Genomic DNA, 22,890 nt, shown 5'->3' with positions numbered 1-22,890 from the left:
TGGCTCCCAGCATGTTTTGCCGGTTATAAATACATATAAAATACTATTGTTTTGCATGTATAGATGTGCAACATCTATTTTGATACAATCTTGACCACAAGCTTTGGTTTAATCGTGATAAACGAGGAACGTCAAACGTGCATGTCAGCTATTGTGTTGTAAGAGCAGGTTGCTGAAGCCAGTGTCGGACAGACTATACAGTAATTCAACATGATGATGAGTCACAGTTCTGCTGCGCCATTTGACAGAAGTGCAATGGAGGAGTGTGTCACAGGTAAATACTCAGAATGCAAAAGGAGAGCTGCCACGTTCCACTTCCCTCATCACCGTGATAGCAAGTGTCATTCAGCACAGTGTAAATATCCCACTAATCCCGCCTACACTTTTTAAGTGAATCTCTCTCCTTCTCTGCCTGCGTGTGTACTATGTTACTTCCGAAATTGCAGGCAGTCTTCCTTTACTGAGCAAAGGACTGACTGTGAACCATAATTATTATTAATACATTATTCTTCTTGGAGATAAACAACTGAACAAGTGCATACCAGGCCATCTCTCCAGTAACAGCATCAACTGTCCGCACATGTTAGGCCAGGGGTCTCAAACTCAATTTACTTGGGGGCCACTGGAGCTCGGGTCTGGGTGAGACTGGGCCGCATCAGGTTTTCAACAAAAAAAACGCATTTATTAAAAACAAAAAAATTTAAAAAACTTCGCTTTGGTTCCAATTTTCTACAAGAAAAGCTCTGATAAAACATTCCACTGTTCTCAAATATCTTACTTTTTATTTTTCTGCACAAAATAAGATGAAAAATAAATAAACAAATCAAGAATAAAGAAAATCAATCAATCAGTAATAAATAAATATAATAATAATAATAAAACGGCAAATAATAAAAACTTAAGAAACCACATATAGTTGGTGGGTAGACAAATTATTTTTTTCAGATTAAAATTAACAAAGCATTATTAAAGCCCTGTAGACATGACAAAACATGACTATAGTCACATTTATACTCTTTTTATTTACAACATATTGCGCAACTGCAGGGTCTTGACACACATGCTAACTCGCAAACTAGAGAGCTAGCAACCTAAACGGTAGCCTTCAAGTTATTTCCTTTAAACTTAAATAGCCAAAAATTTACCACTTCCACACGGATAGGGAGGATAACTATTAACAGTTATTTAACCTTTAACATGAACATTAATCAAACGTAATCATTTTTTCTGGGTACATGATACCATACAGCATCCATATCAAACTTGCGCGGTTTGTCTCTACCGTTTTCTGTTCTTTATTAATGAGCAGTAGAACATAGGTAAGTTTCCAGAAAATATCAGCTCCCAACTAGAAAAGGGCGAAAACCAGCTTTTTGCGTCTGCACGCTACATTCCTCCTTGCTCTCTCACATCCTCCTTCCTGTCATGTATGTTTCTACCATCCACATGATCTCTGCTGAGATCTCATCCAATGCACGTCTGCCACCTAGTGGCCATTTTTATGCCTTACGATTGCTCTAAAGGCAAATCCATTAGTGGGGAGTTGCATCATTACCTCTTTTAGGCTATCACACAAAAAAACTGAAAAATACACAAATATGCTGTTGAGATCAGATGTTGGAGTTTATAACAAAGTATAAATACATCATAGGTTTTGAATGAGTTAAGTATATTTTTCTGTATTCAGCCCTTGGTAGACCAAACATAAACCAAACATAAACATCACACATACAATATAAACTTCCTGCCATCCCACTTACATGTTCAGGCCCTTATTCATGTCCCTTTCCTCCAACAGTACATTTAGATTCCCTCATGGGACCATAAAGATTGATGAGTTGCATAGAACATCATCCCATGAGGATTCATCTGGAAACTATATATAAAAAAGTATGTGCAGCAGTATATTATACAGTATGTCCCACAGGACAGTAATGTATTTGTGTCGGCGGTGGGTTGCAGGAGTGGGAATGATAAAATGATGTAATTGTCAAATGTGCATAATTGGCACACGTGAGTAGAAAACATGAAAAACAAAACAACTATGAACTACGAACTACAAATGAACTTTCTTTTATGGCTTTTATTTGTTGTTTTTTTATGTCACAAAATTGCCTGTGACTGCTTTGAGATGGGGAAAGGGAACTATGGCAGTAATCGCTGCTTGTTGAAAATAACAAAATGTGCTTTCATGTCAGAGTTCGCAAAAGTCTTCTTCCTTCAGTCGGCATGTCTGCTGCACACTCCCTCAACCCTCAATCATTGCGTTGTGTCATAAAATTTTGGACACATTTTTGGAGTGGCCTTTTATTATGGCCAGCCTTAGGCACATCTGTTCAATAATAATGCCTGTGTTAAACACCTGTGAGTTGTGAAGAATAGATTTGTGAACAATATTTGAGAGCAATAGGCCATTTGTGTACGTGGAAAACATTTTAGAATGAGAACAAACACAAAAGTGTTGTATGATGCATGATTTGCTTCACTTTTGTACTCTCCACTCTCAAAAGACAAACCTGTTTGCCTTGAATGTGAATAAACGTCATTTAATTCAATCTGACAGATGCACAAAGCAATGCTGGGAAAGCATTACTGTACCTTTTGGCGTGGTAAAAATATGATATTTCAGGTTTTGCAGGGAGGTAGCGTGTAATTGTAAGTAATTGTGGATGAAGATAAACAAATGATTTCCAGGGCGTCATGTTTGAGGGGGTGTGAACGCTTGAAGCATCTGCACTGCCTTGCGTGACACATCTTTTCCTTTTAGAAACACACACAGGACTATTTTTTTGGGATGGATAAATATACACATCCAAACTTCATCTGTGTTTTCCATCATGGAAATGGACCTTAGCACATGTGCTTGCAGAAATAATGAGTGGGAGACTGGATGCAAAGCAGCAGCTGGTTCTTAAAGACTGTTTGAGAGTAAACGCACCGCAGGGATATATTTGACTGGAGGGAACCAAAGCTGCATTTTTCACTATTGTAATACTTTCAAGTACATTTCCATACAGCAGTGAAAGTGATACTGGTGGAAAGTGAAATGGGATCTATTTTTGTCTTCATTCCTTGCTACGTGTGTAATACATCATGCCGTCTGGATAGATCAACACATATTTGACATTGTTGCTGAAATTGAATGATGAACTGTATTTCATGGTGGCGCTGGCTGAGAAATACAGTTCTTCAGTGTTCATACACAGAAATGTCAGCATGAGAGTGTTGAAACTTGCACTGCTGTGAGGTGTTTTATTGAGTTTTCAGTTTTGGGTGGGGAAAAAAAGGTTCAGTACCTCAATGTAAATCAAGTGAGTCTTGTGAACTCAGCTCAAAAAACGTGCAGACGTGTCAGGTGGACTCCGGTTGGCTGGCACAATTTCAAAGTGCTGCTTTCGCTGCTTTTAAATACAAAATCTGTCAGAAAGGTGACATCGTAACCCTTTTACTATTTGCTGGGTAATGCGAACGTAACTCCTGCCTACACATTCACACATGTATATGTTATGACACGAAAGACACGACTACCCACTGCCTATATGCTTCACCATTGTTCTTACAAGACTGTGCTGAGGCTCAATCATGCATACCATCACAATTGTCACCTGCAGTATTGGAAATTCCAGTATCACTGCAACAGCTGATCAATAGATGTTTCTTTATGGATTTAATGTATTGATATTTAGTTATAGCAGCCAAACTAAACTTTGATTTGAACTTCATCCTCAGACCCTCCAAGAAGTTTGAATTAGCTTCAAATTATCAGAAGTAAGAGCAGAGTGGATGGTAGATGGTTGATTGTCCATTTGTTGTCCCCTTGTGTATATAAAATGTGACTATATGATTGATAGATGTATTGAAGTATACCCTCATACCCTTGTATCATCATAAAGTAGTTTTTCGTGTCAGGAAACTTTTTATAGCTGTCTTGTACTACTTCTTTGTGTCAATGTGTGCACGCAGTGTATGTCTCGTTTTCATGTTGGGCAAATAACTTTCAGAAAGTAATTAGTTATAGGTATAAGTATAATTCATTATCGGCTCCAAAAAGTAACTCAATGAACATCCTTCATAAATGTAATTAGGTACCAGGGAACGTAATTACAGTCTCTCACCACTTAAAAATATGTTAATTAATAAATAATGCTGTTTCGTGGTTGAATACAGTCTGTCATTAGTCACACAATATACATATTTAACTAAAATACAAAAAATGCAAGTACAAATACAAGGTATAAGGCATGGAAATTATGCAAATGCAATTATATGTAGTGTTCTATTCTCAATGGACAATAGGTGTTAGTAATTTTACTGTAATGTTTGGTGAGACACACGACTTAATCGCCAGAACAACAGGCTTTTCTTGCAGGTTTGAATTACATACAGTACATATGGGCAATACAGGCACAGTAATTCCTAATACATTACGGGCCGTAACCCACACCAAGCTGAAACTCAACTCTTAAACTCCCAACGTCACATCGAAGTCAGCTGAGTGAGGATAAGCGGCATGGAAAATGGATGTATGGATGTTATTGAGGTAACATTGAGAAGGTAACTTATTAGATTACCCATTACTGGAAAAAAAATAACACTGCTCATTTTGGGCCGCATGGTGATATAGTGGTTAGCAGGTTGGCCACACCGTTTGGAGATTTTACTGATCTTGGTTAGATTCTCCCTGTACGGATGGACGTGGATGTGTTATATCTTGGATATACCATTTAATAACCACAGGTGTCTAAACATTTTCCACCAAGCTCCACATACTGAAAAATGAAAATGAATGTAAGGGTCATATCTATTACACATATGATAACAAGCAGAAGTTGGTTAGTAAGAAGTTAGAACTCTTTGCTAGTACAATTACATATTTTTCTCATTAGATTGCAAATTTTTTCTCTTAATATTTGGACAGACACAGGCTGCAAGTTGGTCCGGGGCTGCATTTTGGACACCCCTGTAATATACAGTGCAATACAATTAAATACAGTTAAAAAAAAACATCCTTTCTGACAATGTCAGCAAAGCTTTAATAGTACATACATTCCTTGTAGAGCTGTTGGACTGACTTATGTTACACTATGCAGAGGGAAGAGATGTAAGAGTGGATCATCCATATATGCTAATAAACATCACAGTTGACATTATGCGTAGGCAGTCAGACAGCTGTTGTTGCCACAGACTGTAAGAAAGAATGCATCTTCTTCTGAAGCAGCCATGGAGTCAAAGCCAAAGTGGCTAATATTTAAGCCAGCAGCTTAGTGGCCTGACAGAATATAAAGTGGTGTTTCAGAGGGAGGGTTTGTCGAAGGGGTGAAGATATAAATAAAAAACCCCACAGAGGATCCGTCGTACACACACATTCTCCTCACAGCTTCTTGCAAGTCTGTGCTACCCCCACATCTACGGCGTCCCCACCCCCTAAACAAACTCACACACATGTTGAAAGATGAATGTCCAACAAATGGAGGCAGGAGGTGAGTGAGGATCCCGTATGAGAGGTGTATTGTGCACCAGGGTGTTCCATCCCACCCCCCACATGCAGGCCGCTAATCTAAAGGGGCCCAGTCGGCAGGGCCTTGGGGCTCGAGAGGAGGGACGGGGCAGAGGAGGCTAAGGGGGAGGCGGCAGCTGTCTCACTAGAATGATATTTATTGGCCTACTTGGAGGCTCCTGCTGCCTCCTGCACTCCTCGTCACACCCATTGATCTTGTCCTGATCCGCCCCCACCGATGGCGCTGCATAGTCTCTCTCGCCTCTTCCTTGTCCCTTCATGTTCGCTACAGTGTGTTGCATACTTGAGCCCATGACACTGCAGGCTGGATGAAAGCTGGGATTAGCAGCATTGGATTTTGAATGGCTCATGCTTCATGTTCAGGGTAAAAAAAAAAAAAGCTTTGTTGCCTGCTACGAGGTCAAATATTCATTCATTCATTTTCTACCGCTTTTTCCTCACGAGGGTCGCGGGGGGTGCTGGAGCCTATCCCAGCTGTCTTCGGGCGAGAGGCGGGGTACACCCTGGACTGGTCGCCAGCCAATCATCGGGCACATTTCGACAAACAACCATTCACACTCACATTCATACCTATGGACAATTTGGAGTGGCCAATTAACCTAGCATGTTTTTGGAATGTGGGAGGAAACCGAAGTACCTGGAGAAAACCCACGCATGCACGGGGAGAACATGCAAACTCCACACAGAGATGGCCGTGGGTGGAATTGAACCCTGGTCTCCAAGCTGTGAGGTCTCCGCGCTAACCACGAGACCGCCGTGCCGCCCCAAAACATTATCAGTGAAACACAAATAAATGACGTATCACATATTTATTTACACCATTTACTGTGTCGCAAAATATGGACGTAAACCCAATTTGCAAGTAGTTGTGTGTTTTTGTTTGTTTATTTTCCTAATTTTGAGAGATGCCAAACTGATTTTCATTGTTCTGGTAATTGTGTCAATAAAGTTGGATTGTGTTGATAAATTATTACTAACTTTGAATGAGAAACAAAATTAAATATCTTATTTATGTATATAAAATATACAAAATATGAAATATATAATATATTTTACTACAAATCTGTAAATCTGTATGGCCATGAATGATGGCCACTGTACTGTATACTCAAAATATTTTTCTACTGTGCATTCCTAAAGAAATGAACAGAACCAACATACCACCAACATACCCATGAGCATTGCTGACATGTACATGTACTCACTTGACATGAAACATTTGTACATTCCTTTTTCTTCTATTTGCTGTACACAGACATAACTGTTGGACACATCAGTTACTTTGTTCACTTTTCTCTGTGTGCCTGGTACATGATAGCTATTTCTTTTCACGGCATTCCGGGCAACGCCTGGAATGGTCATACTGTAATGGAAGACATGTGTGTTGGATGAAGCTCTTGTTTGTGTGAGATAGTGGAATTCAATGTCACACATATGCAATGTGGGGGCCTCCAGTCCGACGACTCAGGTGCATGAAACATGGATCATGTGGCGTTGCTTCGCACATGCCACCCATCCCCCCACGTCGACCCCACTGTGTAAATATCACACTGGATGTGAGGGTGCTTATTTACACCTTCGCCTACTTTCTCCAATCGCACACTCCTGAAGTGCAACAAAGAATGTGTGTGTTGCACAGAGGACCTCATTCTTTAGAGTTGTTATTCAGGTTGAACCTCATCCTCAAAACCCACCCAACCCTTCCAACGGGCCACAGGGGTGCGACATTCAGACAAACGATCTTACGACTTGCTTCACGTTACACGAAAGGCATGCGGTCACAGTCAAAAATGCTTCAGGTTAGGTATTAGGTGTACGTTTTACTGCTGCACCATTAAGAATCACTTATTTTTTATGAGTCTAGCCAGGCCAGATTTCTGGCTTTTAAGGGTCTTGTCTGTGGGTGCTCTGCAGCGACAAGAGCTTTTTTCGGCACCATGTCCACACGTTTGCATTTCCTTTGCACCTACACTACATGAACTGGGCATTTTTATGAAGAGATTTGTCCACATGAACCATGTTTGCTTCAGATTGAAGATGAAATACCTTTACTGTCATTTACAATAGACAAGACAGCTAAGCCATGAATGGAATGCAACAGATTGAGCAAGAAACTCAAAACAATGCACATGGCGGATTTGAAGAAACAGAACAGGTGGTTGTGGTTTATACAGTACAAGGAAGCTACAGACAATACTTCATATACATATAATCACTCTTACCCCAAATTCACACCAGATGCGTAAGATCCGTGCGGGCCTAGCAGCTTTGAAATCGCTCCTATTTTCATCAGGCTGGCAATCCACACCAGCTGACACACACACCCACATCACACGTGCGTCTGATGCAAGTCGTGTTTTTGTCTTATGCACGTCGTGTTTTTGTCTGATGCACGTCGTGTTTTTGTCCGATGCACGTCGTGTTTTTGTCCGATGGACGGCGTGTTTTTGTCCGATGCACGCCGTGTTTTTGTCTGATGCACGTTGTGTTTTTGTCTGATGCACCTTGTGTTTTTGTCTGATGCACGTCGTGATTTTGTTTGATGCACGTCGTGTTTTTGCCCGATGCACGTCGTGTTTTTGTCCGATGCACGTCGTGTTTTTGTCCGATGCACGTCGTGTTTTTGTCCGATGCACGTCGTGTTTTTGTCTGATGCACGGCGTGTTTTTGTCCGATGCACGTTGTGTTTTTGTCTGATGCATGTTGTGTTTTTGTCTGATGCATGTTGTGTTTTTGTCTGATGCATGTTGGGTTTTTGTCCGATGCACGTCGTGTTTTTGTCTGATGCACGTCGTGTTTTTGTCTGATGCACGTCGTGTTTTTGTCTGATGCACGTCGTGTTTTTGTCTGATGCACGTCGTGTTTTTGTCTGATGCACGTCGTGTTTTTGTCTGATACACGTCATGTTTTTGCACATTGTGTTTTTCCACAAGGCAAAAGACTCCAATTCTATTTTTTATGCGTTTATACGTGAATTCTGTAGTACACAAGTCAGAGAAACACCGGAAAAATGCTTCTGGTGTCAAAATAAAAAAAATGTAAAATAGTTTTAAAGATGGAAGGCAAATGATTAACCTTTGAAAGTGAATTAAGTACACATAGAGTAGACAGGCTTGGTTTAAACTACAAACACACATTTGTTTACTTTCACGGCCTATGCATGAATTGAAATTATTTAAATGCGACACCAGAAGTGTCTAAGGTAGGATTTGCAACCCATGATTTGTAGTGTAGCAATGAAATTAAAACAAAAACCCACCGGTAAAAATGGGAACAATAGATCAGAACGGCAAAGACAAAAATCTGTATGGTACATACAGATTTCATACAAATATGGTACTTATGTATTTTTTTTTCTTATTTCAATATGTAAAAATATCAAACTAAAAAAATATCGATCTTTGGCATGTGTGTGGCATGAGGTGGAAAACTACAGTTCAGAGTGACAGTACTGTCATCACACGCTCATTAGCACACATGATTGAATGAAATGATTTATTAAAGACAATATAATTAAATACAATGCAGCACTGCCACATAGCCAGCCGTGCTGCAAACATTCATTACAGAGCATCATTGTACCCACATACGACAGCATGTAAATGCCACTGTGTGTTGTGGTGATCAATACATAGTGATGCATTGTGCTGCACACTGTGTTACTGTGCATGGTATGCTCTTACAACTGATCCATAACGTTCTCCATCACCCATGGCTGTTGGGAGGCAGCTGCTGAGCTGCAGGAGTTGCTGCGCCGCCTGCAACTTGAAGCCTGTAAGCACGTCGATAACGAGTAGCAGCCTCTCTGACACAATCGTTTACCGCCTGGAGGGCTTGGAGACCAAAGTGGAGTGTGCATGCCTTCCTCTAACCTACTTAAGGCTCACTCTGCCCACATGGAAGTGTTGATATGCAACATGAGATGTCCTGGTGGATTCCAGCCTGCAAGTTGTCTGGCAGGAATAAATGTGTGAGGACTAATCATGGGGGTGTTGTATGCGTGCGTGTGTGTTTATTCATTGATCGTTTCACATCAATACATGGAAAACATTTCTGTACATTTTCTTAAATTGATGACAACATTGTCAAAACAAGTCATTTTTAAAAGCACCTGTAAAAACAACTGACAGTACTGTAATGTGTATAGCACATCATAACTTGTGACCAACACACATAATTATTGTATACTATTGCTTTCCAAAATCAGCTTTTGACGACTCTGCATTGGCATAACTGTGGGTTTAGTGTTTGACATATGAAAATAATGCAACTTGTTAGTGATCGAGGACCACTACTGTGGTTTGGGGTGTAATGCAACAATCAAAAACGAGACTTGCGGCCACAGTTGTCCCTCGTTTATTGCAGTTAATTGGTTCCAGAACCGACCGCGATACATGAATTTCCATCATATAGAGCAGGGGTCTCAAACACGCAGGCCCGCAGGACACTAGTTTGAGGCCCCCGCCTTGATATGAAAGTTTAATGTTTGATATGGATGCTATATGGTATCATGTACCCAGAAAAAATTATTACGTTTGATTAATGTTCATGTTAAAGGTTAAATAACTGTTAATAGTTATCCTCCCTATCCGTGTGGAAGTGGTAAGTTTTTGGCTTTTTAAGTTTAAAGGAAATAACTTGGAGGCTACCGTGTAGGTCGCTAGCGCTCTAGTTTGCGAGTTAGCATGTGTCTCATGACCCTGCAGTTGCGCAATATGTTGTAAATAAAAAGAGTATAAATGTGACTATAGTCGTGTTTTGTCATGTCTACAGGGCTCTAATAATGCTTTGTTAATTTTAATCTGAAAAAAATAATTTGTCTACCCACCAACTATATGTGGTTTCTTAAGTTTTTATTATTTGGTGTTTTATTATTATTATTATATTTATTTATTACTGATTGATTTTCTTTATTCTTGATTTGTTTATTTATTTTTCATCTTATTTTGTGTAGAAAAATAAAAAATAAGATATTTGAGAACAGATTTTCTTGTAGAAAATCGAAACCAAAGCAAAGTTTATTCATTTTTCTGTTTTTAATAAATGCGTTTTTTTTTGGGGGGGGGGGACCTGATGCGGCCCAGTCTCACCCACACCCTAGCTCCAGTGGCCCCCAAGTAAATCGAGTTTGAGACCCCTGATATAGAGCATAGAAAACCTGTTTATGACTTTCTAAATTACAGTTATTAACATTATTAGAGTCCTGTGGGCATGAACGGGTGTTCAACGGAGACGTGACTTTAATCGATTCATGGGTACTTGATAAAGACTCAACTTTTAATAACTCACCGGTGCTGCGGCCCAATTTTTTGCACATGTACTAATTCCTGTTCATGCGCTGTGTGACACATACAGTACGAACCCAGTTCACTTAAAACGTCATAAGAAATTGAGTCAATAAAAGGAATGGAGTTTCCCATCACTACTGTGGAACCTCCAATCCAAATTGTCATGGAAACATATGGTTCAAGTATAAATAATTGGAAGACTGAATGCTGTCATGTTTGACTTGAAGTGAGACTACTGCAGCTTGATTTAGAAGAAGTTACTGTGAACTGCTGTTTGGGTTTGAATTTTTTGGTTTGACGGTTCAAATCATTCCATGTTTATGCTTGAGATCACTGAAGGTCAACTGGTGGTCAGTGAGCCACATCCAGGCTGCCAGACCCCAGAATAGTACTGTATTCAGGATCATGTATCAGACGGGTATGATCCATCCGTCTATTTTATATACTGCTTGTTTTCTTCAGGGTCTCAGGTAAGCTTGAGTCTCTGTTCACACTGGTCTGATTGCCAACCAATTGCAGGCTGTCACAAAGGGATGTCATGAGACGAGACCATACCGGAGATTGGGTCTACGAGAACGAGATGAAACAAGACTTTAAGATGACTTTTAATCACAGTGAAAAATAGAAAAAAAAATATATGACAATATACGGGCTGCATGGCGACCGAGTGGCTAGCGCACAGGCCTCACATCTTGGAGAGCTGAGTTGGATTCCACCCTTGGGCATCTCTGTGTGGAGTGCATGGGTTTTCTCCAGGTACTCCGGTTTCCTCCCACATTCCAAAAACATGCTAGGTTAATTGGCCACTCCAAATTGTCCATAGGTATGAATGTGAGTGTGAATGGTTGTTTGTCTATATGTGCCCTGTGATTGGCTGGCGACCAGTCCAGGGTGTACCCCGCCTCTCGCCCGAAGACAGCTGGGATAGGCTCCAGCACCCCCCGCGACCCTCGTGAGGAAAAAGCGGTAGAAAATGAATGAATGAATAAATTGTCCATAGGTATGAATGTGAGTGTGAATGGTTGTTTGTCTATATGTGCCCTGTGATTGGCTGGCCACCAGTCCAGGGCACAGTCCGCCTCTCACCTGAAGATAGCTGGGATAGGCTCCAGCACCCGATAGATAAGCGATAGAAAATGAATGAATGACAATATACAGTATTGCAATCTCTACTAAGTTCCATTGAATTTTTCCTAATGATGCTCCACTCTTCTGCACTCGATGTATGCCATCAGCCCCGCCTCCACCCACCAAGAGTCGGTATGGCTGACAAAAGAGCTAACTCTGCTCATGGCCTTTTTTTTAACAAGAAATTTGAATGTTGCAAGATCTGGTGACACCCCTACGATTGACTGTTCAGCCTTTCCAGAGGTGCGTGTCATTGACTGGCCTCCAGTTCAGGGTGGACCAGAACTGTAAATAAAGAAACAACACAGAGAGTTACTGTGGGTGGTTATGGTACTGGTCAAAAGCATGCTTAGAGCAGTGCAACTTGTGTGAAGAGAAATACTGAGAGGTTTAGGTGTGTGTGTGTGTGTCCTCTCAGCTGAGGAGTGCAAGCATAGTTTCAATGACTCCAGTTGGCTCCTTAATTCTATTTGCCTCTCAGGGGAACTTCCGCCAAAACCTCTCACACACATTTTCAGAGAGCTTTGTCGGGGGGGTGAGGCTCTATATTCCCAGCTCCCACCGAGTCTAGAAAAGACACATAAATCACACTCACAGTCATGAGGCAATGAGGTCTGAGGACCAGAGGCCTCTTGCCTTAGATTGGACAGGGCTTAAGGGGAGGAAGAAGTGGGGTGCACAAGACGATGGAGGAAGAACTTATTCAACCCTAGTGTTGTAGCATTTGTCATAGTAGAACTATTTTTTTCACTGAATTGGTACCATGTGCGTCCACACTGATAATGTAATAATACTATAACAATAATATAATAATATACATACAATATAATAATAATGTCCTGCACATTAGTGTGATTGCATATTTAATAAATGTAATTTAAATTTCTGACACTCTCAATTTTTCACAATTTCCTCAATTTTCAAAGAACAAATGCTCAATATTCACATTTCTATCACAATAAAAGCTGGTTCGCCTCCTCTGCGAAAGGTTGAGCTAGTATTCTAATGTTGTTATCCATTTTTGGAAATAGCTTACATTCAGGGCGGCACGGCGGTTGAATGGTTAGCGCTCAGACCTCACAGCTAGGAGACCAGGGTTCAATTCCACCCTCGGCCATCTCTGTGTGGAGTTTGCATGTTCTCCGGGTACTCCGGTTTCCTCCCACATTCCAAAAGAATGCTAGATTAATTGACGACTCCAAATTGTCCCTAGGTATGAATGTGAGTGTGAATGGTTGTTTGTCTATACATATGTGCCCTGTGATTGGCTGGCGACCAGTCCTGGGTGTACCCCGCCTCTCGCCTGAAGACAGCTGGGATAGGCTCCAGCACCCCCCGCGACCCTCGTGACGAAAAAGCGGTAGAAAATGACTGAATGAATGAATGAATCTTACATTCACGTGATAATCATACAAGCAGTGAGTATTGAAGGCATTACACTGCATATTGGTTTTTAGAAGTGTTTTGTGGGAGCTGATGTTGAGTCATGTGACGCCGCCCAGCAAAGCAATGATACGTATATCCACTCTTACACATCTGGCACGCAGAGCACTTTGGAGTCCTGATTGCTTCCAGCTGACGTACTGTACATAAATCAAATATTTACTCTACATTTTTGTGTCTGTGTGTGTCTACCAACTCAGGAGGTGCTATACTCTGGTGTGCTATACACAGGAATATTTGGGATGTTCCGTCTTCTTATTCTTTAAAGTGATTATAAACGATCGGAGTCACATTCTATTTTATGTCCACTATTCCATGCTGTCTCAATGGAGTCAAAATACATTTTCATTGAAATACAATTACAACACCTCCTTTTTGTGTCCTGTGAAAATCATCTAGCGATGCATTTTTACAAAAGAGCGACTCAGTGGGTATTCAACCGAGACATAATGTCAACTGAAGGCAGTTGAATTGTTGCTGTCATGCTCCAATCAGCAGCAAAAGCATGCCTCGTCAATCACGGAGAAAGCTTGTCAGGCAGTGAAGGACAAAAACAGCTTGGCAAAAATAAAATGTATCAAGCAAATCTTTGCTGAAAAGTAAAACTACAACATACGTAACTATATTCTAAGTAAATGTGCACATCAGTTGATGTGGTACCACACTGTAAAATATGTGTTCTCAAAGGAACTGTACTAAAAGTAAAGCACTATGAGATATGGCTTCTTTCATCAAGTGTCAGTATGTCTGTGCAAGCTACATGATGTAATGTACAAAGCCTTGCAGTCTGTTGCGACATACTCAACAACTAGGATTTGCTATAACTAGTGCAGCAAGAAATAAAAAAACAAGAGAGTACTGTAATTATGATCAGTAATTAATTTATCTAATTAATCTAAAAATTACCCTCAACTTGAGGTATTTTCTTTTAAATATATTAGATTATTGTGGTGAATCAAAATATTGCGAATATTGCTATTTATCTCTCCTTGCCCTCCAGTTACAACAGTAGCCGATGAACTGATGCCAGACAAGCATAAACACAATGACAAACAGTCGACGTCCACTTCAGCATGCACTCGCCATTGCGTTCTACCCCCAACAATGCGAGCACAAGAAGCCCAACATATAATAATGGCTTTTATGAATACGTACAGTAGGCATCTCGTATACAGAAACAATAAAGTTAGAGATTTGATTAATGTGATTAAAAATATTAATCACAATTAATTCCTAATTAATTACATATTTTACTATCATTTGCTTTTAGGTGGGCTCGGGTTCTGAGGTTACAATATTGTTATTTTTATGTTTTTTCTATGTAATTTCTGTGTTATTTTTATTACAGTGCATCATTTTCATATAAAATCCTACTAAATCACCTTTAGCTTCAAGGCTAAAATTCAGCTCTTACACAGCTTACATAGCTTACGTTTCAGGGATGTCCAACCTTTGAATGCCACACTCTCAACTATTTTCATTTTGTTTAGTTTTTTTGCCTTTTATAATTATTTCAACATTCCATCCATACAGTATGTCGAGTCTATAAAGAGAGGTCCATTTATGATTCTCTTACTTTGAATCGTGAATTATGAGTACAAAGCAGATATCAGGATTGTTCCATATTGCAAGATAGTGAACATGTGTTTACATATATAAGGCAGCATCTTCATAGTGCTTTGTGGGGCCCTTGCCTACGTTTCAGACATTTCATGTGTTCTCAAATGGGTATGAGAACTTTTTCACATTTCTTTCTGTCGAAAGTTCAGCTATGTCAAACTTGTTGGGTGTCGGAATCGGGAAAGAATGCAGATTTACCCTGTACACAACGTGAAATTTATGAAGTATTTTATTAAAAGAAACTTACTTTAGTGCCCCACTGGGATCCAATGTTATCCTATAAGCCCCTGACATGGGTAGGATAGGGCCCCTTTAAACAACAAACAAAAAAAAGTCATTTTTCATTTCACATGACCACTATTGCAGGTGATTACTGCCACCTCATTTTTGGAAAACAAAACATTTAGCTGTCACTTGTTACACTTGGCGAGTTGCATGTAGTTCCTGGTGTAGGCTGACATCACGTCAAAGGCTCATTATTAATTAACATACCATTATCAGAGCTCCACGCTGGGTCGGGATGATTAATGCGCTGCGGAGCAGTGAGTGGATTAAAGGTCACATCCTGTGTGTTAGTCACCCAGCACCCCGTGACCCCTGGAAGGAAACATAGTAGAATGGGCACATTAGTGCCACCTGGTTGGGTACTGATCATTCCCAGGATGTGGGCAGCGGGCCCAAACAGAGGTGAAGACATTATTGTCAATGTTGTCTGGGATTGAGAGAGAGAGCATGTTAATAAAAAAAATAACTAAATTGACTTGTTTTATTGTAGGGAAGAATACCACGGTAGAGGCTCACCATAACATTACTGTGTTACTGTGTTTGCATGAGACTCTCATGAAAAACTACAATGACGTAATATTAAGAGCGGAGTAAAAGCAGGCAGCAGCTGTCTGTGGATCACTTGAAACAATGCTGTTGGTGATATCAATGTGGAAACAGTCCTGACTGTAGAAGCCTGTGTGTATGTGATTGCGAGAGAGAGTAAGAAATTAAATTCACTCTTGTTTTGTTGCAGAGAATACGCTGAGATGAAGGCTGGAGCTATGAAATAGGTTTTTACAAGAGTTGCTGCTAACGAGATCGTTAACACCCTGTACTTTTTGTTGTATTTGAACTTCAAACAAAGATGAGTTGTATATAATTGTTACTTTATTTAGTGTAGAAACATTTCCGGTCGCTATTTATTTGAGTTTTTATTCAACTTCTAAGAAATGCTTCTGAGTTTCGGAACTCCATGATCTTCTGGAGCTAGTTTTCTATTTGTTTGCTTAGATCAGGGGTCTCAAACACACGGCCCGCGGGCCAAATGTGGCCCGCAGGACACTAGTTTGAGGCCCCCGCCCTGATATGAAAGTTTAATGTTCGTGCGGCCCGCACAAGTTTGATATGGATGCTGTATGGTATCATGTACCCAGAAAAAATGATTACGTTTGATTAATGTTCATGTTAAAGGTTAAATAACTGTTAATAGTTATCCTCCCTATCCGTGTGGAAGTGGTAAGTTTTTGGCTATTTAAGTTTAAAGGAAATAACTTGAAGGCTACCGTTTACGTCGCTAGCTCTCTAGTTTGCGAGTTAGCATGTGTCTCAAGACCCTGCAGTTGCGCAATATGTTGTAAATAAAAAAAGTATAAATGTGACTATAGTCGTGTTTTGTCATGTCTACAGGGCTCTAATAATGCTTTGTTAATTTTAATCTGAAAAAAAATAATTTGTCTACCCACAAAATATATGTGGTTTCTTAAGTTTTTATTATTATTATTATATTTATTTATGTATTTATTACTGATGGATTGATTTTCTTTATTCTTGATTTGTTTATTTATTTTTCATCTAATTTTGTGCAGAAAAATAAAAAGTAAGATATTTGAGAACAGTAGAATGTTTTATCAGAGCTTTTCTTGTAGAAAATCAAAACCAAAGCAAAGTTTATTCATTTTTCTGTTTTTAATAAATGCGTTTTTTGGGGGGGGTTTTTTGAAAACCTGATGCGGCCCAGTCTCGCCCAGACCCTAGCTCCAGTGGCCCCCAAGTAAATTGAGTTTGAGACCCCTGGCTTAGATAAATATGATATAGGCAGTTAAGTGTTTGTATGATTCAACATTTTAAAGCTATTTTTACGCACCAAATATCCTTCACTAATTAGTATCAGTATCGGTCCTCAAAAACCTATATCCATCAATCTCTACTGAGATTCGAGATGATTAAAGATTATATTGGGAAAAGCTGCTGCAAAAAGTACAGTCCTTACTTGAATTAGGCAAACCTTTTGCAAGGCAAAATTGACAATATTGTGCTCCAAACAACATAAAATGTGTATACCCCAGTCCAATAGCTCTTATTGTCTTGTTTCCTTACTGGGAGAATGGACTGGGAGAATGGACAGTCACACAGCTAAGGAAGTTAGTGCACAAACAGCACTGTAATGATTGTGAGCCAGTGTTATTTATATGTACTAAAGTCCCAATTTAACGACGTACAGTGAAAAATTGCGACTGATTGTTGTTAAGGGATGTTATTTGAGCCCAAATATCAGGGTGTACAAACTGTGGTACACTACACCACCCCCGAGTGTCTCCATTCTTTTACTGACATAAACACCTAACGACCCATGTTACTGACTCATCACATCCTCAATGTGAAAAACCTTGAGGACCTTCCAAGGTGGATGGATTCATTTCTTGGCGTTCACACGAAAATGCTCGCAGGCTGGATGTGTGCCTCTAGATCATATTTCCACAGCCCACACAACTCCCACTCTCCCACATCTGACCAGAATCTCTCAGATCGGATGTGACTCACTCACTTTGGCAGTCTCAAGTGAAATTCTTCTCCTGTTAGTCTCTTACCACTGTGCTCTTTCTTTCAGTGACTGCCTTTATCTGTCACAATGGATTCTAGTCACAATAGCCTGCATCCTTGCTGTATGATATTCATGTTAACAATTTTTCAACCACGCCTTGAGGATAGAAGACGACATCCAGTGGAAATAGGAACACAGAGAATGCTTAGATGCTGCATTGATGCACAGTTGCTTTTCTTCTCACAGGAGTGAGTCAGTATTCCTTTATTGACACATTCCAGGACACTGACACTTCAGTGTTGTGATAGACTTGTTTTCACTCTTCCCAGCCGGGACTGTTGTATACCTGACCTTGGTGCCAGGAAGGATAGGCAGAAGCATATGAATAAGATATCTCCCTCCTCAAAGGCAGCACATTCCATTTTGTGTCTTTGCGGTGATAGTGAAAAGGGTACTACAGTAGAATATACTTTAGATCAGTGGTCAAATGTGGCCCGCAGGACACTAGGCCCCCGCCTTGATATGAAAGTTTAATGTTAGTGCGGCCCGTGCAAGTTTAATATGGATGCTGTATGGTATCATGTACCCAGAAAAAATATTACGTTTCATTAATGTTCATGTTAAAGGTTAAATAACTGTTAATAGTTATCCTCCCTATCCGTGTGGAAGTGGTAAGTTTTTGGCTATTTAAGTTTAAAGGAAATAACTTGAAGGCTACCGTTTAGGTAGCTAGCTCTCTAGTTTGCAAGTTAGCATGTGTCTCAAGACCCTGCAGTTGCGCAATATGTTGTAAATAAAAAAAGTATAAATGTGACTATAGTCGTGTTTTGTCATGTCTACAGGGCTCTAATAATGCTTTGTTAATTTTAATCTGAAAAAATTAATTTGTCTACCCACCAACTATATGTGGTTTCTTAAGTTTTTATGATTTGCTTTATTAATATTATTATTATTATTATATTTATTTATTTATTACTGATTGATTGATTTTCTTTATTCTTGATTTCTTTATTTATTTTTCATCTTATTTTGTGTAGAAAAATAAAAATTAAGATATTTGAGAACAGTGGAATGTTTTATCAGAGCTTTTCTTGTAGAAAATTGGAACCAAAGCGAAGTTAAAAAAAAAAGATTTTTAATAAATGCGTTTTTTTTGGAAAACCTAGACCTTAGCTCCAGTGGCCCCCAAGTAAATTGAGTTTGAGACCCCTGCTTTAGATGCTGTCTGATGTTGTACTATGTTGTCAGTATTGATATACAGTACATGTTTTTATGTGTACTCCGGTTTCCTCCGTTTTTTTCCCAAAAACATGCCAGGTTAATAGGCGACTCCAAATTATCCATAGGTATGAATGTGAGTGTGAATGGTTGTTTGTGTATATGTGCCCTGTGATTGGCTCCTGCATGCCCTTGACCCTTGTCAGTATAAGAGGTACAGAAAATGGATGGATGTATTTCTATGCGTCTCAGTTACTTGCAGAGTTTTTCTATTTGTAGTCATGGAATGCAACCCTTACAAAAAAAAGCATTTGTTTACTAGAATATCATTCGGTGGCTTGCAGACTACAACCAAGGTTGTACATTACTGTGTTTATGCAATCAGTAAAGTGCTGTCTGTCAAGGCTGTAGATAGCAGTGAATAGCCTGTTTTGTGCAGCCACAAATAAAATACTGTATAGTAATTAAAAGTCAACAGAAACAACTAACTCAATCCTAACCTTTATGACAGTATGCACCATTTTTGTCATGGGGCATACCAAACATTTTTATCATTTATCAAACCATAAAACGAGAAAATACGTTATGTAGTAAATTGTCAATGTGTCTTTATATTCTCAGTCATCCAGGTCATAATAATGTGCAAAGGTTGAATCCGGACAACTGGACGTGTCTAGACATTTCATATTTTTGTGTCCCTGTTTATGTCGCCTATGACCACAAATAAGGAATCCCTGCATTTAAAATTTTCAAACTGAAGAGGCCTTATGCAAGTTAAACCATCTTCAATAGGCCTTTACAAATCAGAATTGTCTATCCATTTAATAGGATCTTACACTGCACAGCCATCTCTTGACGTTTCATGGAATATGGCTTTTTGCTTTCACGGGGCAACTGATCACATTAATTTTTAATCTGAATAATTCTGGCTTCAGAAAATACTTTTTACAAGGCAGTCTATCCGTCCGAATAATGTCAGGTTCAAATTAGAATCCAATTTTGCATGTAAACACAGTCTGTGTGTTAAGATTAAGATATGCCTTTATTCGTCCCAGCAGCAAGAGTACAGAGTCAGTTAAGCAGTACAAAATACACAATATAAAAAAATAAACAATATAAACAACCCAAGTATTAACAAAATCAACAGTTTTTCCCAGAGTTATATACAATACAGTATGTAGATAATATGAAACGAGATGAGATATATGGCTAGTCTATACACTGAGATCTTGTTAGAGAGTTAATATGAGGCATTATGGAAAATACTTCACATAGAACTTAGTAGATTGCATTTAGAGCCCTTAATATTGCACATGGGGGTTGAGCAGATATTGCAAAGTGACCAACCACAATGTTGGTTGATATGCCATAATCACGCTGATGTCCTTGGTGCTTTGTACAGATGTTGGTGATCCACAGAGGAACCGGCTTAATTGCTACCTCTGCCTTGGGACTCTGTGACAATTTCTCAGAAATTGAGCTTAACGGCAATGCTTGACTTTTGTGTCCAGCAATTTTAGCGTTTACATTCACTCTCCTCCTTCTTACTAGAGCAGCAAGCCAATATTCCCAGCAACAACTGGATGCATGTAACTCCAAATGAACAAATTTATATTATATTTACAAAGGCAATTGTAGGATAATAGTTCACCAACCAATTTAGGTTTATATTATTTCAGTGTTTGCACGGTGATAGCACATTTAAGCTGCCACAGACTACAGATTGTCTTGATTATCAGAAATGACGGCTTGTGTAAGTATTGGACTAAAGCCTGTGTTTGCTTTGTTTCACACTGAGCTCTAACATCTTATCAGTCTGCAAAAGGTTTGACTGATAAGGGAACTAAACTCTGAATGCCCTGACAACACACAGATGGAACAACACATTGTAAAAACCAAGCTCGAAAAAGGGAGTTTCAGGCTGAGTGGTGTTGTTTTCGTAGTTATTTCTTTTTGTGGTTAGCGTGCAGACCTCACAGCTAGGAGACCAGGGTTCAATTCCACCCTCGGCCATCTCTGTGTGGAGTTTGCATGTTCTCCCCGTGCATGCGTGGGTTTTCTCCGGGTACTCCGGTTTCCTCCCAAAAACATGCTAGGTTAATTGGCGACTCCAAATTATCCATAGGTATGAATGTGAGTGTGAATGGTTGTTTGTCTATATGTGCCCTGTGATTGGCTGGCGCCCAGTCCAGGGTGTACCCCGCGGTATCGGTTAATACCACCAGTGTTGGAAATAAAGTATCACATTAAGCATCTCTAATTGATATGTCTTTATAATATTTAAGTCATACAGAAGGCAACAAGCAGGTCATCCTTTGCCATATACTGCCTCTTTACTATTAGAGCAGACGCTGCTGATTGCAGAATCAACCACTTGCCAAAATGTATCACAGGCTTTGTGGTGTTCTCTATTTTATTAATGAGGGCTAATTCAGTTCAAATGTAGTTTTTCAGGAAGCACTCCATCTTGGGACAAGATACATTCTTTATTTTACACATTCAGTGCGATGTTCAACAGGATCAAAGTCTGACAAGTAATATGTTATTAAATGAATAATGCGTGGAAAATATGGATGTGTTACTGACAAGGATTTGATTGTGCATCTTTTTGAAGCAACAGAGACTTAAGCTTCACACTTTTAGCAACGCTGCAAAAAAAATTCCTTCCCAGAGGGATGGCTTACTCCATCTTAACACCAACGCTGACATTTGGGTGTGGATGAAAGATCATTCTTAAACACACATACATGCACGGGGCGAGCTGTAAGATGACTTCAATTACAGTATCTGCTGCACTCTATTCTTATCTCTGATAACCGCATGCATGAAGCCCTTATGATGTTTCACCTCATTTCTGGTGCAAAAGACTTAAAGCGACCATTATCTGTGTCACATGTCTCGTTTTCTGTCTCATTTCTTCCCGTAGCAGAATTCATCCATTCATAATACTCACAGAAGATACTAGGAATAAGGACATACATGTGGGAAAAAAATGCATGCTCATCCATATTAAGATAATGGTGCATACATCGAGAGTGTACCACCGGGTTATATGTTGAGCTGCGCAGCTCCCTTAAAGTAAAGTGACCCATCCCCCAGCTGAGACATTTTTGCTCTCTATGTGTGACTACATTACATCTGCTCACCCTCCCCCCGCCCAAGAGAGTCTTCAGAGCCGGTCCCTTGGGTGGGTGTCAGTGTAGAAAGTAGGCCTTTGGCCCTGTCCGTGGGATGTTATTGATGAAGAGAGGTAATGGATGTACCCGCTGTGCTCCCAGGGACACTGAGGATAAATCAGACAGTGGGTAAGACCCAACCAGCCATCCCGCCTCTCTCCACACTCAACTGCCATTTCATTAACTTTATTTATGGGGGTTCTGCACTCTTCCGAACCCCCCTCCCTTGCAAGCGCCACCTTAAAATGTCACTACTCTTCTGTTTCCTACTATATATCGTGTTATCACAAGCCATATACATTCTTCCCTTTTTCTGGAAGTGCCAGTATTTTTTCCAGAGTCACACCTGAGAGAAGGAGCCTCTTATCATGCTACGAACAAAGGACTTGACTGGGCTGATCTCAGAAGCGGTGAAACACTTAGTGCTGGCTCGGCATCTGACTTTATTTGCAGCACTGCACAGCACTTCTTGTACAGCCGTATTTGTGCTGGGTGAGCAGAGGCGAGTCACCTCCGGACTCTTGACCCCACCAATTAGCCTGATACTGCAGCCAGAATCACTTTTGTCCTTGGGGGGGGGAGAAAGGAATCCTTAATCTGTTTCTATTTGAAAGGAGGACTAATGGAACTAGGATCTATGATTTGAGATCAAATGTCGTATTTTCTGTCTGTTGTATGACGTCAGCATTA

The 22,890-nt window shown here is 39.9% G+C and overlaps 1 protein-coding gene across 1 annotated transcript in view; it reads left to right on the top strand.

Moving 5' to 3' along the window:
* The window catches only part of ncor2 (nuclear receptor corepressor 2), a 102,328-nt gene that overhangs the window by 2,420 nt on the left and 77,018 nt on the right, over positions 1–22,890 (top strand). The window lies entirely within an intron of this gene.

This window comes from Doryrhamphus excisus, chromosome 4 (genome assembly GCF_030265055.1).
Source record: "Doryrhamphus excisus isolate RoL2022-K1 chromosome 4, RoL_Dexc_1.0, whole genome shotgun sequence".
NCBI classification, from domain to species: Eukaryota; Metazoa; Chordata; class Actinopteri; order Syngnathiformes; family Syngnathidae; genus Doryrhamphus; species Doryrhamphus excisus.
This window is presented reverse-complemented; position numbering and strand designations above follow the sequence as displayed.